The 19,815-nt window shown below is 32.9% G+C and overlaps 1 protein-coding gene and 1 long non-coding RNA gene across 4 annotated transcripts in view; one reads left to right on the forward strand and one right to left on the reverse strand.

Moving 5' to 3' along the window:
* The window catches only part of LOC105248348, a 57,884-nt gene that overhangs the window by 36,454 nt on the left and 1,615 nt on the right, over positions 1-19,815 (reverse strand). The window lies entirely within an intron of this gene.
* LOC112639358 lies at positions 1,178-18,195 on the forward strand. The gene is made up of 4 exons (XR_003123462.1): positions 1,178-1,364; positions 1,442-1,630; positions 17,809-17,912; positions 18,142-18,195. It is a non-coding gene; the product is annotated as an uncharacterized LOC112639358 (long non-coding RNA).

Below are 19,815 nucleotides of genomic sequence, written 5' to 3' on the forward strand. Positions count from 1 at the left end.
GCAAGGTCGTGTTTCTAGTATGCTCGGGATATAAAAAAGAACGGTATAAGTTATAATTTCAGTTGTACAGGGACACTACTTATTAAGAGAAGCTACCCCTAACAAGAAGTAAACAAGGTAACGTTAATATCGCATAATGTGTGCCTGGTTTACATTGTTGGTTTACTTTAGTAAAGTCGTTTAATATTTATTTCAAATATGCTCGTTATTTTGCTTGGATATCTCGCTTTCGTCGAGAATTATTGTAATTTATTTTACGTAAAAATGCAAAAAATGACAATAAAAATTATAATAAGAGTGAATTAATTGTTCCCGAAAAGGACATCGTTATTTGATTAAGAGCGTTTAAAAAAAACTATTACGGTAAATTGCTAATGGAAGGTAGGAGAAGCAGAAATTGCTACAGTCAAAGTGAACGTTAATTAAACTTCAACTGCTAATTAAACTTTCGGCTCTCGTTCTCGCTGCGATTACTCATTCCTAACCGTTTCATAGGGATAAGAATATTTCATGCGTTTGGTAAAGTACACGAAAGCCAGATGACCATTTTGTTGTCTGTGTATTACACGGAAAGGATCGGGGAGTTGCCGAGTTGCGAGCAAGATATGGTAAAGGACAAAATATTATATTATTCGTGCCTGCAAAAACATAAAATTCTCATGAATTATACATCGTGCATGTCACTTTAAAATCGTAAACCCCGCATCGTATTCGTTCACGTAAATTTTAACCGAATCACGTAAGTACTTTGAGATACTCACAGATGTACTGATGTTTTTCAGCGATTTTAAATGCTAAAAATGCGGCTCTATCTTCTTTTGACAAAAAGGGATGAAATTTCAATGGAACATCTATTGTATGATCTCCAAATCAATATAAATTTAGATTAAAATAAAAAAATAAATAATTTTAATGGCACAATGTTTTAAAATTTATAAACTAAAAGTATAATTCCTCGCGAACAGTACGTCAATTAACATCAATTTGTAATAAAGAATCGAAATCTACTATTAATTAATACTTTAGAAAAAGAGAAAGAAAAAAAGATAATAATTAGTTCTTTTAATATTTAATGAATTATTTTTCTTAGTATATTTGAAATATACTCTTTTATATACTTCTGTCGTGTAAAAAGACATCTGGCATGTAAATCCTCCTTTAATATTTCACCTCTAAAAGCGTTATTTTCACAATAATGAGGAATTCAATACGCGGTACAATGTACTCGCTAATCATTGTCCCTGCCTTAATCTGACCGTGTTCGCACACCCGAGGCGTAGCCGTTAATCTCGAAAATGGAATCCCGGATTAAGGCTGCATGAGCTCTATGGTCGCAGTTAAATACACGTCGCTACGCGCCAAAGGTAAGCATGCATCGTGTATCTTGTGCTTTAACCCTGACACAAATGGCTCACGCATGAGAAACGCAGTTTTGTTTTAGGAAAGTTGAATTTAGACCACCGTCAGAGCATAGCGTCGAGTATGCGCATGCCTAGAGATTTATTTAATTGACCCGGATGCAGAGGCAATAAAATAGTCTCGACGATATCGAGATATTGAAAATGGATCATCCGTTTGCCGGATCCGCTTGATGCTTCGTCTTGGTATGACAGACAGTTAAATATATGAGGTACGTCTCATTTACGAAAATTGAAATTGTTTTTTGGAACTATTTTGACGTAGATATTGCGAATTTAATATTTTAACATACATATTGAACTATGAAAACCTTTTCTAATTGTCCGTAATTGCGTTTTAATTGATATCTGAAGCTAGGAAATTAAAGGTCAATTAAATGTTAATAATGGAAAGTGACGATCTACATATCCTACTTTAAATATTCGAACTTTCATCACACGAGCACGTAATTAGATACATTATGAGCAATCCATTATACTCCATAATGTATATCGAGTCACATTACGTTACATCTTTGCACGATTATAGTAGCAATATATGGCGTACGTATTGAAAGCTTCGATACCTGTCGACCGCGATTTATGACTCAGTAGAAATTCGACGAGCCTTTCTGTCGCCTATGAAGATCTCCAATAACTACGATAGCGACGACGGCTTTTGATGCAATAAAATCGCATTTCGATAGCGCGTTAGCGACGAAACGCAATTCCGTTAACAGAATCTCGTAAAAGAGGGGAACAGTTTGAGAAACAGTTGCGCTCTTCATCGCGTCTCAACGCAATAAGATCCTTTCTGCATTTACGCTAAAATTCGTTTCCTCAGAGACGATAATGAAGTTTCCAACTGATGTTCGCTTTTCACGGGCTTTTCTTTCGCGAAAACTTTTCGTCTGTTGGCGTTGAAAGATGTCGGTCAAGGTCACTGAACTCGTAAAAAGTTGCCAAATCCTCGCTACTTTTCTCGAGTGTTGTGATCTCTGAAAAGTTGAAACGCTTTTTACGGCTAACAAATTGTATTTCAAAGTTTCTCTACCGGATTTTATGTAATATAATTAATTTTCGGAGAGCTAAAAAGTTGTTGATCATTCTATCGTGCAAATATAATTGCGGATATCCAACATTTTCTGACAAAGATCAATTAGAAAGCAGTTCATTCGAAGAAAAGAAGATACATTTGTACAATATAAAAGAACACGGAAATGCTTTTAATTACTTACTCTACTACAGCTAATATAATTTGTCAGCTAATATAATTTGTACAATCGTATCACTCTTCTTTATTCGCTGCAAATTCGCCGCATTTCTAAAATTTCTATTTTACAGCTCGAGTAGAATACATATATATTGTACATTTCAAATAAACAATGCATTTCTTGAACAATACGTACAGGCAGAGAAATTCGTTGCCAGACTTTTATTGTGAGAATTTTAAGTCAACTTAAAGCTAATTCTAATTAGGTCTAATGCGGGCGCATATTGTCGAGCACTTCGTACTCCGGTATTCACTTAGTTCTCCCGACTCTTTACGGCTAAGCCCAATTTACACAAGCGAGGCTCTTATGGTGCCAAAGTGCCACGATGCCAACAAATTTCCTCCTCTCTGTCAATTAATACGGGAAATTATGGGTTCGAACGAGACAAGCGAGAGCAAAGTTCAGCTTTCAGTAGGTTTACAACTAGAGAAGTTTTAATATCATCAGTTGTGGCTCAATTATAGTGCATTCTCGTGTTAGAAAAGTCTCATCTTTTAAAACGAAATTAATAATGTTTCTTTATTTGTAATATAAAATATAAATAATATAATATTACACAGAGACTCTATAGAAATCATACAAGATCATTTAGGATTATCGGTCATCGATCTTCGGGGATTTACTTATCGAAGGAAGGAATCGTGTACATTCAACTCGTAGTAGGACATTCTGTTTGGGAAAGAAAGAGAAAACGAAGGCTGTATCGAAGGTAATAATCCCCTAACTTGAGAGATCTTCGCCTGGTTTTCATCCCCTTGTGACAGGAAGACAGATAAGTTTCCCCTTGTGACCCAAGCTGCTCTACCATGGTAAATCAAATTTTGTAAGATTGCAGAAAAATCATACAATCTAGAAATCATAAGCTCTTAAAAGCTCGCTTGCAATAATCTGAATCTAATATGCATTCCATTATCTGCAACTTCTCCTGTCAATTTATTCGTTACATTTTATTTCTCATCATCGTGCATATATGATTCTATCACATACGTATGTGAAATTTGGCGGCGCCGAAAGTTATCTTTCTGATACTTGGACGCTTTTATTAAACTTTGCTATCATCGAAGATCGAACGGAGGTTGAGCCTGTTTTTAAGTCCGATATCTCGACTCTTTATAATCCCTCAGCCACTTGATTCAAAGACCAACCAATTAAGTGTCGCTTTGAGAGTAGTGAGTAGTTAAAACTTTGCCGAGACGCTGCTGAGACGAGCGTCTTGAAGGGACTATTAGAAGATGCGCGTTTATTTCGAAAGAGATCATATCTCATTGAGAAGACGCGCTTCGAGTATTTTCCGTTTGAAGTTGGTCGATGCAAAATAAATGGCGAAATAAATCCGAGGAAACTTGTATTTAATTTTCACGTGCCGCGTTTCATGATTCTAAACTGTCGACTCTCATCTCTCGAGATTTTCAATTTACTAATTTCCGTCGCAGACGGCATAAATTAATGAAGAAACTGTCGTCATGTCACATGTAAACGAAGCCATACCAGCGAGTATAACTGGCTCGAGAGAGATCCGTGTAAATATTTACAAAACACCAGGGATGAACCGTCACCGCATAATGCAATATGTCGCGAATGCGAGTACGCTGGACGATCGGTCAAGCCACGCGAATTTCACGACTTTGACATGCGGTGGGTCGATCGGACCGCGAATGCCGTGTTGCGCTATAATCTATCCGAGGGACACGTGATTTAATATGTGAGCAAAATTAGTAGCACGAATTTCAATCAGTATTACACCTCGGGAACTCTGCAGGATGCAGGGCGGCTTGAACGCAAGCGCGACGCCCACGCAGGTAGGTCGACAACCTCCCGCAGGCAAGCAGTCAGGCAGCCGGGACGTGCCCTGCGACCTATGGTAGCTGCTGCAAATACGGGTCATATTATTCAGGTCAGCGGGCATCGTCCTTGCTTGATTCCCCTTCCGTTTCTTTCGACCTAGCTTCCTTCCTTCCTTCTTTCCTCCCTTCCTTTGCTCCTGCTCCCGTGTCTGCTTGCCTACGTTGCCTTCTAACTTGTTTCCTGCCCCTTAGTACCTTCCCATGACGCTCATAGTTATCTTCGCCGAATGTACCGCACGTTTGGCTCCAAGTACTCGTTATACACCGTGTATACACCTGGTTGCATTCCTATTTCCGGAGAACACGTTGGCTTTCGCGAGATACTGTCTGTGACTATGCTGTCGGTATAAAGTTTCAAACAGTTCCCTGGGTCGAAATCGCTTTGATTATCATAATTAGCACGAATACAAGAGCTTTGTTTGTATCATATACTCATCTCTAAATGGATAAGCAGGTTCATGCACATGAGATAAAGTCCTGTGAATCTTAATATATTATGATTAATAAATGAATTATTATCTTATTGTTAGAATATATATGCTTAGAAAATTGATATATAAATGAGATTAAAATCTCTTTCTAAATAAAATTAAAAATCTATATGTATAAAATTTTGTTTCATTAAGTTATTTTTAAATTTATATCATTAACACAATTTTTAACAAGCAGATTTTTAAAATAAATTTCTCTTATCCCTCGAGCTATGTAAATGACAATAACATAAAAATTTAATGGTATTTTTTGTGTTCTTTGAGAAGCTTGTTTTTACGTAAAAATAAACGTAGAAATATAATTTTCCTACAGACAAAATGACAAAGCTATCAGTTGGAAGAGAAATACGATCTTTTAATTTGATTTTATTTTTTATTCGAATATATATATAGTCAGTTATAAATTGCTCTTAATTATAACGATTTTTTTGCACTTTTTTACCACAATAAAATGCTTTACAGAATTCTGTGTGGAAACACTTTGTAATAATACAAGATGCTAAAGAATGCAAACGTATGACAGGTGTCGTTTGATTTTTCAGGTCATGGCTGTTTTTGATATCGTTTCGCTGATAGGTTTCCATCGATTTGTGCATAGAGGCAAACAACTGTTTTACTGCTTAAAACTTCATAGATCTCGTACTTCTGATATTTTAGCTTTTTTATAACACAAGAAAATAAAATAATGCCAAGTCTGCATAGACTGTCAAGACGACATATGCTGCGAATAACGTTATGGCACGAATTATAATAATAAAACACTATTGATATTTCACGCGAGAAGAATATTAAAGATAACAATGCTTTTATTCGTGATAATTATGTTTAATAATATTTATATTTTTCGCAACTATAATTATTATTTTTGAAATTGGTTGCATATGTATTTTATTTATCGAATATTGCTTAATGATGTTTAAACAAATCATATTCGTTGATGATTATTATTATAATATAATTGTTTATCTTCACAAAAAAATGAATAATTTAGAATGCAGAAAAACTAAACCTCGAAGTATTCTTTTTCAGTCATTACATAATTCTTGTTCCTCTTTGACATGCAATTATTTTTAAATATACTGAAATATCAATAGAATAAGTACATAGAAGCGAATGTATGCAATGTTATGTTTGCAAAATGTAACCTTTTACGAGAATGAGAAAACTTTTTTTAAATTTGCATACTCTACGTATGCTTATACGATGTATGAGTATTCCGTGAAACTGCATTCCTTTAACGCCAGAAGCAAGAGCTAAACTATGCTATTGCGTTTGAAACTCCTGATCGTAAAAAGCGCAGATATGAGATATCTATGCACACATTCAGGCGATAGCGAGCTCTATTCCAATATCTATAACGATTGACGATGTTATAAAGTGACGCTCACTGCGTTACGTAAAAAGATATTTACGCGAAATTCTGCAAAAATTTAGACAGATAGATAATAACAATAGCTGGACTCAATTTTGAACACATCTCTGAGCTGCGTGAGAATTTGTTAAGTTGGTGATTCGATTTCGTTAATGGCTCGTGTCAGATTTCGATTCTACGAGGTCGACCTACTTTTCGACTGATACGAGACACACGTGAAAAGTATTTCCGTGAAAAAAAAGACTTATTTTTTTTGCAAGAAGATTTTCACGCCTTCCATTTTCTCCACAAATTGTTGCTGAATCCGTATAAAAAAGCTGTTAGCTCTAATATGTATATCATTCATTATTTCTATAAATAACCCAGAAAAATTATTGTAATTAACAAATTGTTTAAATGAATAAATGAATAACATAACAAAAATATAAATAACGACACATATTAAAAACTGATCTTTCGTTAAACTTTTAGACGCAACGCATTCAATTGAGTGATAAAGTGGTGCTTCTACATGAATGTGAATGGAAGTACAATAGATTGATTTGCTCTTGATGCATATATATATATATATATATATATATATATATATATATATATATATCGTACTACTTGAATAAAACATCGCAAACTATAGGAAATTATTAGATTATTCAAAACAGATAATGGATCCTACGTTTCTTCAGATAAAATATGTTTCGCTAAAATATGAACGCGTTTGCTATGAAACAACGGACCTTATCATCTTAGCATAAACAACAAATAAATTTGTATAAAGTATCACAAAAGAATATCTAATTCTCTCTCCCTCTCCTTCAGGATAATCGAAAATACTTGAACTTGATATACTTTGTAGATTAAGGTATTCGATTGTCTATTTGCATCGGTATAAAAAATAATATTGTAATATTTTATGGTGATACTTTACATATAATGCATGCGTATTCGGATTAAACATTAATAAACATGAAATATCATGTGTGCACACGGGTTTCTCTAGGAAATGGAAAAATGTCACAAATAAAATTTTAAGAATTCGTGGTTTTCTTCCAATCTCATTGGAGACGCGATGCATTCGTAGCACTTTTAATCTTAACGTTATGCGTCCGAGAAATGTATAAATTTCGAAAGTGATTGTGTGTATAAAATACTTTGCATAGAATGCACGTAAGAGTGTAGGTAGGTTAACGAGATTTCTTTCGAGGTCACGGCAGGGGTGTAACGATAATTTACGTGATTAGTCAAATAGGGTACGTACGTAACGTGGCTTGAGTATTTACTACGTCAATATGCATCAAAGTTAACTAGCTTAGCCACGCGTCACGACACAAATGTCTTCTCGGCCTGATCGGACTGATGATGTCAATTTTGCTAAACTTATACAAAACATGTTATTATCATTACCACGCTTTTCAAATATATCATCAAAGACTCACGTGTGGCATCAATAGAAAGCTGTAACCTGTTTCATTTTTACATGACAACATGGGCGATGTCTAACGATAAATTTAGTTTCTATCCATTTCATTATATTCGTTCGAAAAAAGCGACTTTCGCATACTGAAATTAAGTTCTAATTTTATAAAAAGTTTTATAAAAAAGTTTTTATAAAAGAGCATTACTGCAATTTCTTAACTCTTTAACGCGCAGCTACAGTATTGAAAGGCTCTGCGGTGTCTCGATATTATAATAAATACGTAAAGGTAGTGACGTCTAACCATATTTGTGTCACGGGTACTTCGTCTTTTTCTTTTTCGAAAATTTCACAATATTATTTTCCGTTCAGTAAACGGAGGTCATCATATAATTCTTTTTTCAACTTTATAGTTGTTTTCTTTCATATTCTTATTTGATTAATTTACATTATACTCAATATTGCAAATATTAAATACTTAAAAATTGATAAAAGAATATCGAAAATTATATTTATATATTCTGAAAGAAAGCGCAATATTAATCATTATTATGTTTGAATCGTGAAATAAATATTTTAGTTTGATTAATCCATTATAGCCAACGAATTAGTGCCTAATCAATTATAGTCTACTAATTTAGTAGTTGAAAATTTAATTAATGCAAAATAAATATTCTTGTGACATCTTTATTATTGCTAATAAGAATGAATAATATACTTTTTGCTGCATAATCTATTTAGTTTGCAAACTCGAGTTCGCAATGAACCCACGCATAAAAGTTTTAACAAAAGATGTATTAATAAAATGTAATATTTAAATTACTACAGTATTTTAAAAGGAGTTGTGAAATATTAAATCTTCAATATAAGCCACGTGTGATATATAAAATCCGTAATCCATAAATAAATATTTTCTTTATAAACCAATTACTTGTTTACTTTAAACTTCTAATAAGCATATGTTAAACGAGACAAATTTAAATTAATATTATTATAAAAATCTCTAAAGTAAGAATCAAATGTTCAATAACGATTTATTGTTAAGTAGCAATTGGCTGTTTGTTGTAAGAATTATCTATATATTAATCATTAGATATTTCATTTTTGATAAGCGACTAAACGTCGCGCAAGTAACGTTATATAACGCGATCGAAGATAATAAGTAAGAATTCCTGGCTACTAAAACTACATCGATATTGAAGTTCCGCAGCAATTCCGATCCGCTCTACATCGCTTAAAGATATTTCCGGCACCGCAAGAAATGCTGGTTGCATAAATTAGCCGCATTGTGCCACGCGTACGTGCTCGCTTGGAATCAGTGGTTAGAGCCTTTATACTAGACGATCGTAACGTAAACTCAGCGCAATATCCCTACAAGAAACCATGCGGTTTCCTCTTTCTCTCTTTCTATTCAGTATTCGAGACATCATAGCAACGTGTACGCACATTTCAATACTACTCAACGTATACGTGAAATTAGATTCCCGAAACAATTTAAATTTCGGATTTGATCCTGTCAATTCCAGGCGAGGGCGATGGTGCGAAAATTCTCTGTCTTCCATTGTCGAGTGAAACAATTTTTGAAGCGATCTGGAAATGAAGATGCGAAAAAATTCAAATTCGTGAAATTGTAAAATGTTTTCCAATCAATCAATTTTCCTGTGCCTTCATTTGCATTTCTGCAGCATACAATTTCCAGATATTTCCATACCATGAGAATATCATTTATAAATTAGAAAATGTTAACAACATGAAATTATTTTAAATAAACAAATTTATATATATGTTAATCAATTATGTTTATTAAACACACAAAAGAGATTTATCTTTATTTGTAATATTTACTGCAAATCTTGAAATTTTGACGTGCTCGAAGTTGCGTAAATATTTGAAATGCTTATTATATTAATTCACTCGAGACCATGTAATCAAAATTCAAAATTTTACTTTATAATCATTATTATTTGTATATATTATAATGTTATTTGTTAGATAATATTACGTTATTATTTGTTACGTTCAAACTTTCCTTGAATAGTTTGCAACTTTGACTGGAAATATTCTTCGAGCGAACAGCACTTCTTCAACTTTCTTGCGTAGTTATTAATCAATTTTCGCCAAGTTCTTCTAATCGCAGATACTATTAGCGAGTACTACGGAATATCGCATATACGTGCATTAATGAACGCGATTTACTTCAAAATAAAATTTATATCGCGTGTTCATTTCTCTCGTAATTTTATTTTTTCGTATGTCACTTCGAAATTTTATCTTACGATTCTGTCAACGCTTGTGATATACTCGAATCATTTTATCGCGAACATGAAGTACATACACGTGCGTAACCAAGTTAGACGTGAATTCGTATTTTACGAGCTCGCGTTTTACCAGCCTGGTGGATTACGCTTCGGTGAACATCGTTGAACTTCAATAAACTGTTCTTGAATTTTGATAATAGAGTTCCTTTTCATGGCTAACTTTCTGTTCCTGTTTGCTATATATTGACCATGCTTTCATTCTATTTAATTCCATATATAAATTGTACTTTCCACATATTAAACTTTTTGAAATGTTAGTCTAGCTATTTACATAGATTTACTTAGATTCAGAACTGACAATGGGATATATACATATATAGGTTTTATTAAATATTTTTACTAATATCATATTTAATGCCGATACTTTTTTTATTTCTAAATAATAATGTATGAAAAATATATTTAATGTCTTCAGGAACATTGACACATATCTGTATATTTTTTTTAGTGATTCAATATTTTTTTGAATTTTTTCTGTTTAGTTTAATAATGATAAATATATTTTGAATAAAATATAATTGAAAATAAGATAAAATAATTTTTTTCTGTAATAAGTTTATCTCTCTGAAGAGATTAAAGTTTATTCTTTACGATAATCACGTTTTGCGAGATGTTTAATTAAGATATCTAAAGTGGCTAATCTGCACGAATATGCACCAAAGGTACAGTAGCTATTAGCATCAAAATTATACATATATATTTAATCTCAGAATTCCGTATCTTGGCTACTTTGTCACCTGGTAATTAAACGATATATAAAAAAACACATGGAAATGTCAAAATTATTCCTGTTATTTATTGTAATTTTTTGGATTTAAACACTCCTAAAACGCATTACAAATCAAAAATTACAATTTAAATCGTAATATTTAACAAAATAAATATTATTAATAAACATTTTTATGCAACAAACGAACGACTTAGCGCCTGAAAAATACGACAACATCTTATTAGACTTTAAACTCGCGGTTGGTGGAATTCAATTTGCACGTGCATGTGCAGAATATTCAAATCGATTGAAAACTTCATTACCCAAGTGGCATATAATGGAAATATCTTCTCCGCTTGAATAAATTCACGCGGTGTCGATGAAGGTACGATAACACTAAAAGAGAAGACAGACAAATGGCGCGTAATGCAAGGTCAAACAGTGCTATAGTTCTGAAATTTATTAATATAACGAGTTTGACCTTGCTTAGCAAAATCACACTGAATCGATAGCTACGAGCTTCTCGATTAACGATGAGTCCCCCACGCCATAGTCGCTTCATGCATTAATTAGCGGGCCATCTTTCGCCTGGTGTGCATTAATTAATCTTCTACCTTGTCAAACTATTCTAATGTCATACGAATAATTAAACTTGTCGAACAAATGTAAACGATTTCTGTAAGAAGCGTGAAAATTATCACACTGAGAAAAGTTTCAATTTCTCTTCTCGTGGAAAGTAAGAAAATTTTTTGCGCTATATCTAATTTAGCGCTCTAAAAATGTGTAGAACTATTGAAGCAAGGAAGCGCTACGCAATCAAGTGTCGAGCTTCATTCAAAAGTAAAGCCAGGTAAAGTGAAAATCTTCCAAAAACTTTTACGTTTTTCGCGCTCACATCCTCGCTTAATTTAATTCTTTCGAAAGATTATATTTGTTCACGAATTGTTGTATAAGATTAGGTGGACAATTCTGCAAGGGATGCAAGACAGAATAAAGAACGTCGAGAGAAATATCTGCGCTATATTTATCCACTACCGCGTTACGTAATCTTTTATATTTTCGTTCATCTGCAACTATATTTCAAGGATTTTATGTCCTCCAACGTGAATTTTCTATCGATTCTTCGCATGTAATGTAAGGAATAGAGTAATAAAACGATAGAGTAGTAAGTTTTCTTATTTAGCGACGAATCACATAACCGATAGCTTGTCGATGCACTAATCGACAATAGTAAGATGAATTGTTTTCGTCGTAATACGTATCAAAATATCTTAATTGACGCACTCACAACATCTTAAATGAGTATTCGTATGCAAGAGGCTCAAAGTTGGAAAATTCATTAACATGAAAATCACATTGATAGTGATAGTATCATAAATGTGTGGGCGAGAGTATAATTTGATGTATGACTGTTGTAATTGATGATGCATGAACTGTAAAGTTACCTGTCACGAGAAGTTATTCAAACACTCTAACGCCTCCGCGAATAAAATAACGTCGATGTTGCGTGTTTTATTTACCTGTAGCACGAATTTACTCATATGTGCTATTTTTTTCCTAATTTAATTTCGCCAATTCGATTTCCGATGTAGCGAGAACTCCAACTCACATGAAAGTTTCTCGAGTAAAACTTTCTGTTAGTATGCAATTAAGTTACCAAGAATCGCGACGCTCTTTTCTGGATTGGTGTCATGGCACGTAAAACGAGCAACAGCTATTAAACGAGGTACAAAGCATCCAGAACTTATGGATTAATACAATACTAGGAACTTGCTTTAATCGTCATAATCGTCTTGAGAAACTTACTGGATAAAGTCCTTCGTCTTCGCTAGTAGACAACTTCGCGACTTGACTGTGAAACTGCACAAGTATTATACAGTAAGGAATGGGAATGTGAGGAAATAGCAATTATACTCTACGGAATATATGACATTTCACGAAGAAATATCGCTGCTGCTAAACTAAAATGTGTCGAAGATTTTATTCTCATAAACTGGCACGCAGTAAAAAATAAACTTGCATATTATTATTGTTACTTGATCATGTTTATTATTTCAATTTATTTATTTAATTATTATTACTTTATCATAAATTATATTTAATATTACATATTTTATTTTAAATTATTATATCATATATTGTTCATATTTATTTATTATTGTTTACTATTATCGAGAAATACGAAACATAGCTTTTTCATCGTCAGCTTTATAAAAATTGTCGAAGGCTTGCATTGATGTAGCGGAAATGATGCGGAAAAAGCGTGAGCGGAATATAATACGTAAAGGCATTATAATACTCCAAGGCCTGCAAAAAAAATTTACGATGAAAATGAAACACTGTATTATACAGTAGTCATTTTATAGAGTAAAAAACAATTAATATTTTTCTCGTGTGGGTGTATATAGATACACCGTATCATATCTATAAGCATCATTGTCGTTAATAATATCTTCATTTTGTACAATGAACACAATTTATTTTACAATACGCGGATACTTTTGTGCTTTTGTTTTACTATTCATATTTATTGCGAATATTTCCTCTTTATTTCCGTGTAACAATTGTTAGGATTACATACTCTACTCCCTTCGCTTATATGTTCTTTGCATGCATTAAATCGATTTCATTGATATCAATCTCGCGTTACAAAGAAATCTTTGCATGGCTTTTCGCCGATGGAAATAGTTGGAGGATTATAATTAGCGATCGATCAATTAAAATCGCGCCTCTTTTCTCTTTCTATTTCTATTTATCGCACGCATTTGATGTGCTTCAGATAAGTCGTGTAACTCGGCGCATCTATGTTTTTACTGATATTTCTTATTACAGTGATTTTTCAATATTTATCACGCGTGGAATTATTCTCTCTCGTAATACATGTATTTAACTGTCCAAAACACATTTGAACCGTTTAATTTTTCCGTCTGTCAAATTTCAAGTTGTTTCCACTTACTTTTGAAAATGGTTCTCGTAAATTAAAAATATTACATGTTGAAAACATTCAATAACATTTGTAAAGATACTCTGTTTTGTATTTTTCACGATCTTCTTTTTTATTGCTATCACTGTAACATCGTTGACCTATTTTACAGTTATTTAATTGCCTTATGAGAGAGCATGAGAGTTTTGTTTCTCGAAATCATTAAACACGTCAGAAAAATAACGAAAAAAATTCATATTACATATATGATATGATTACTATTATATTTATATAACATAATAAACAAATCATTTATGATTATTTACTACAATATAATATACTGCACGAAAATAGTTTGATGAAATAAAAGGCATTCGGAAAGAGATCGTCGATTAATAACGAATTTATACATCCTCTTCCGCCGGGACAAAATAGCAATTTGATGTTGAGAGGTATCACGAATCATTCCGACGGCGGCCATTTTTACGTCAGACGAGAAATTTAATTTTCTCTTAATTTATCTATGCGACAACGTGCTCTCTGATAACTGGGGATAATTCCCTATTATGCGATTAGTTGACAGGATGCTCTCCAAGAGTGACGGTGTCGTCGCTCTTCACGATTTCCACGAGTTTTCAGAAGATGCAGGCGCAAAAGCGTGAAGCCAAGACACTCTGAAGACGAAATTTTATTCTGAGATCGACGGTATGGCAACATTGACAATAAAATCTGTCAGGTCATATTGTTCTCGTGATCGTGAATTCGCTGGTCGCAAATCGATCAATTCGATTTAACAAATTTTTTTTACGTTCGATTGCCTTTACAAGCACATTAAATTCCACGATGTAATATTCAGGCTTTTTTCACTTCGCTCGTACAGCTCTATAATTGGATTACAATCACAATCTCATGTACATAGACGACGTGTGGGATGTACTTATTGTTCCTATTTCTATATATGCATTTTATGAATAAAAATATTGCGTTAATAGATTATTTTGCACCAAATGACAATCTTTAAATCTATAATACAAATGCTAAAAGAAGGCAATAATTATATTTATTTATTTTACCTGTATAATGTTAACTTGAATAGATTAATTACATGTTACACGTTTATAACTTGTAATTGGTAGCTTTTAGTTATAAGTAGTTTTAAGATACTTATATATAATTAAAATAGAGAGAGAGAGAAAGAGAAATACGGAAATAGTTATATAGAATACGGAACAAGTTATAATACTATCAGAAGTAGTTTTTATTATGTTGCATCCTCGATTATTTAATGGTTTGAGTTGCACGCTTTGTGTGCATCGCTAATGTTAATAATTCCTACTTCTTGCAGAGTACGAATGAAGGGTGCAAATAATGTTCAACAAATAAGTAAAGCATCATTATTAGTGTTAACAGTGTACTTTGAATACGTGATGCTATTTATGATCACAAAGTGCACCATGCGTTTGAACCCTTGTCATCCTCATACGGTCTACGGTGAGGTATATTCTTCTTTACAGAGGAAAACTGTAAGATTATTATTATTCATCATGATCTACTTTTACCAAATTATATCAAGTGAAATGTCTCGAATAAGCAAAAATGCAAGATAATGAAAAAAAATTAAATGCGCACAAGATGATCATCGAAGCAACTCTTTGATTATTTATTAAATTTATACGTCATAATATACATATTTATTGTTATTAATTATTTAAGTTTTTAAAACTCAAACATTGAATACTTCACAGCTGTTCCAAGAGTTTAAAAGCTTTTCTCTGCGATAAATTGAACATTGATAAACGCATTAAATGAGTTTTGATGCGGTATTCCACATCAGTCTTTTGCTTTTAGATGAAACTTGAAACAACGAAGCAAAGCGAGCCTAACAAAGCAGAAGGCGAGGAGCTCCTTTGCATACTCGCGCCCGATCTCTTCTCTCGGCTTTTCTCTCTCGATAAAATGGCAGAATATAACTGTCATTAAACGACTCCGATCTGTAGTTAAAGAATGGGCGATCGAACCCGGAAATGAACGCGATGCAGTCGCGCGCGGCCACGTGACGCGCAATCTAAAGCCTAGACCGCGTGCCAAAAATAGAATCTGGGTTTATAGTGGAGCAATACCCCCTTTCTAAGTATCGAGCGTAGGCACTGTCACCCTCTGAAATGCTCGACGGAGAAAAATTGGTAGGCGTGCAGTGTCTCTCAAGCTTCGTTGAGAGATAATTTTTCCATCTTTAATTAGTTTATCCGCATTACGGGTGAACGCCGTTTTAAAGTACAATGTTAAAGAAGCGTACGGGAATAAGATGAGAAATCTATTTTTTGCATGGGAGATAATTTCTTACGCGAAAAAATGTTCGCGATGGATCCATTATCGTCTTTTGAATAAGTATTCACCATTCTCAACTGTCAAGCATCATTGTACTAAAAATTAATCTGCGGAATAAAATTCCGTTCGACTCTTCTTACGGTGCTCTTCCTACGGAGCGTTTTATGAAAAGCTCGAAAGAGAATCGTTTCGCACAGGCGATTCTTTTTATCCCTTTAAAAGTATAGATACCGGAAGTTCGCAAAATGGAATTGGATTTTATTTATCGATCCGAAGATTTCACACATATCGGAAGATTAAAGTAGAGAGTCGACGCTGATTTTCTCTCCTTTTCGAAACAATTATATGCGATGGGATTACATAACAGAGTGCTAGCGAGTTCCGCTAGTCCATATTTTTTGTGACACTGAAAACTTTGTTCTCACACATATAATATTTAATATGGAACTGAAGAAAAAGTAATTTCGCTTTCAAACATAATTTCGCTCTTATCAACGACGAGTGTATGGATTCAACGTTGTACAAGAAGTAAAACAAATATTTCATATTGTTTTGCGTCGAAAGAACAACTATTGTATTCACACAAGATGCTTCAATACGCGGCGAAATACACACGTCGTATTATTTCGACATTGTCGATATTCGACGTCGATTCCTCTCTTAGATAAATATATCGAGACGATCCATCCTGTATCTGCAGGATCAGACTTTGCACGAGGAAAAAGCACAAGCAGGAGTATCGACCGTACGTTAAATGCGATACCCGAGGATGCTCGAGGGCTGAAGTTGATAAGTGAACGACAACTAGTTTGAAACGACGACTCGCTTGATATGACTCCGTTTGTGCGTGCTTGCGTGTGTCGTATTGAATTTGATTTGACGCGACTCGTTTTCCCGTATCTCCCATTTTCGTATATCTTGCGATACTGCTCGCATGATACTTGCTCGATTATCGCGCGTCCTCGACGATACGAGGCTCTTTACGTTAGCAGATTGTCGTGTAGATTCGGGGATCACCCCCGTTGATTCGACTATTTAGACTACAAATGGCTCCCGCGGGAGATAAAATGGTCTGTTTCAATTTTCTTCTTTTTTTTCTTGTTTTTTTTGCTTAGCAATTTATCGAGTACGATGACAACGGTGATTCTTCTTCATATAATACTTTGACGAAGAAATAATTCAAGCATGGTAGAAAAACATTGGAGATGCTAATTATCAGCACATCAATTAGAATGTTTCTGGAAATTGTGCAAAAAATTCAATTTTTTACTATTATTTTATAATTAATATATATATACATATATATATATATATATATATATATATATATATATATATATACGATATGAAAGCATAGATATAAAGAAAATGAAAACTAATCTCTTACTATTACTGAAAGAAATTTTGCTTAAGATTTTAAATTAATTATATTTTTGATAAATTATTATATAAAATTTAATATTTTTATTGAAATCAAGCATTAGAGACTAATAAAGACTGAAAAATAATGAATTCAAAGGACTAACGATAGTAATGAAAAGGGAGAAGTGCGTATGTCAATGAATCTGACGCAAATTGAGCAGGATAATTTTTCGTGTAATTTTCAAACATTCTTGTTTAAGGTCCAACGGTTGTAGAAAAACAAGGTTTTTCCAAAAAACCTTGACTGTGATTTATCCTACGCTACTGCTGCTGCATTCTAGTACGCGAAAACTTTTTTATGAAATTGTCTGTTTCGTAGAAATGACGAAGAAGTGAAAATGCAGTCTAGTCTTCATGGAGCGAAGAGCAAAGTTTTGATCTGATGGAATTATGCTTTTGTCAATCATAAACGTAGGAATCTAGGTAATTGTTCGAAATATTTTTGCTTTTTGTTTGTTCCGTCAGCAGAACCAATGGAATTTCGGATTATTGTTTTATTGTATCATTATTATTATTATATTATATATTATTGTATCATTATTATTATTATTATTATATATTCATATTTTTCATTTATATGTGTTTATATATTATAATTTCGGGTTTCTTTGTTTTTTCTTTCTTTAACAGGCTATGATTTATAATTTTCTAGCATTGAAGTGTACATGAAATGCAGATTTTTGAAATGGCCAATATTGTTTTTCTATCTCCTTGTAAGTAAACTTTAATTTTACTAAGATTTTAAATTAATATTTATTTCTTTCCTCTCATAAACAATTTTATTTTAAAATAACAGACTATCTTTTGGTGATATAAATATGCAGATGTATATGCATATATATATATATATATATATATATATATATATATATGCATATACATCTGCATATATATATATATATATATATATATATATATATTATAATATAAATATGCAAATATCTGCACGTGCAAGTTTGGAATGAATGATAAATTGCATATTGACAGTTTGATTTGCAACGCTAGCTCCACCATAGAAAAATGATTGATTGTAACTCATAGATATGTATAACGTAAAAAATAAAGAAGTAATAGACCAAAGCATAGATTAAAATTAAAAATAATGCAAGGAAATAGGTGACGAAAAAGCGTAAAAATAGAGATGAGTTAGCGCGCATATGTATTATATATTCGTCCTTCCTAAGTAGTCTAAGTAATAAACAGTTCTTTTTTTTCTGTCCTTTCTTTATGTTTCGGACGTGCCTGCTGATGTCGGAATGAATATTTTCCATCAAATGTTATCTTAACCAGGAAATCCCGACGATGGGTTTAAATTTATTCAGAATTGCGGAAGTTAATTTCCTGTATTTAAAGTACCTATATATCAGACTATTTGGATACGGACAAATCTCTAGTTTGCCATTATCCCTTCACTATATATTTTTTCCCTCGAGGATTTGTGTAAATGGAGTTACATTTAAAAATATTTTAACAGGTTTCGCGATGATTTTGCCGCGCAACTTGACGTCAATTTGGATGAAGGCAGGATTTTCTCGCATAAAAATAGAATTAAAATCGTAAAACGGCTCTCCCATTCAATATGTGCAACTGACCGACGAGCGCGTGCATCTATATGAGTATAGATTGTGTACTTTGCAAAATTGCTCATAGTCTCGAAGCTTTTTAACGTGTTTCCAACGCGCAGAAAATGAAAGTGCTTTCTCGTAATCTATATTTGTCCTTTTTGAGAATGGGCTGATACGCATCCTTGTGTTTACTTAGAAGACAACAGCAATGCAATTACGCCGAAGAAAAATGTATAAGATAAGTCTAGATAGTACCGTAAATGAGATTTGTTACTGCAAAGAAAATGTATCTAAGAAATTATTTTTCTTTTGCATAATATTATTAAAATGTCACATTTTAATGTCGCATTTTAAACTAACACATGTCCTTTTCTCTTTGCATAAGACATGCACCAGACATTTTATTAGAAAATAAATTATAAAAAATAAAAAATGTATAAACATTTTTGTTACTGCTGTTAACATTTGTATTATTTATTTAACTGATAAGCAAGAATTAATATCACACTGTATCATTGTCATTCGCGACAAGCGAAGAAAATTATCATCGCACTCTCGTGTGCTTCGAGTTTCCCGATTTATATTATACACGTCTGAAAGAGATCATATCTTCATTTCATAAAAAATTTATTTAGCTTTTTATAGAGACACTTTACACATAAAATTTTTAAACTAATCTACATCTAATTATCTCTGTTAAAATTATTATTTAATTATTCATTTTCTTATCGTTGAAAGAAATCATTTTGCGGAACACATTA

Source organism: Camponotus floridanus, unplaced genomic scaffold (genome assembly GCF_003227725.1).
Source record: "Camponotus floridanus strain SB8 unplaced genomic scaffold, Cflo_v7.5 scaffold6, whole genome shotgun sequence".
Lineage (NCBI taxonomy): Eukaryota > Metazoa > Arthropoda > Insecta > Hymenoptera > Formicidae > Camponotus > Camponotus floridanus.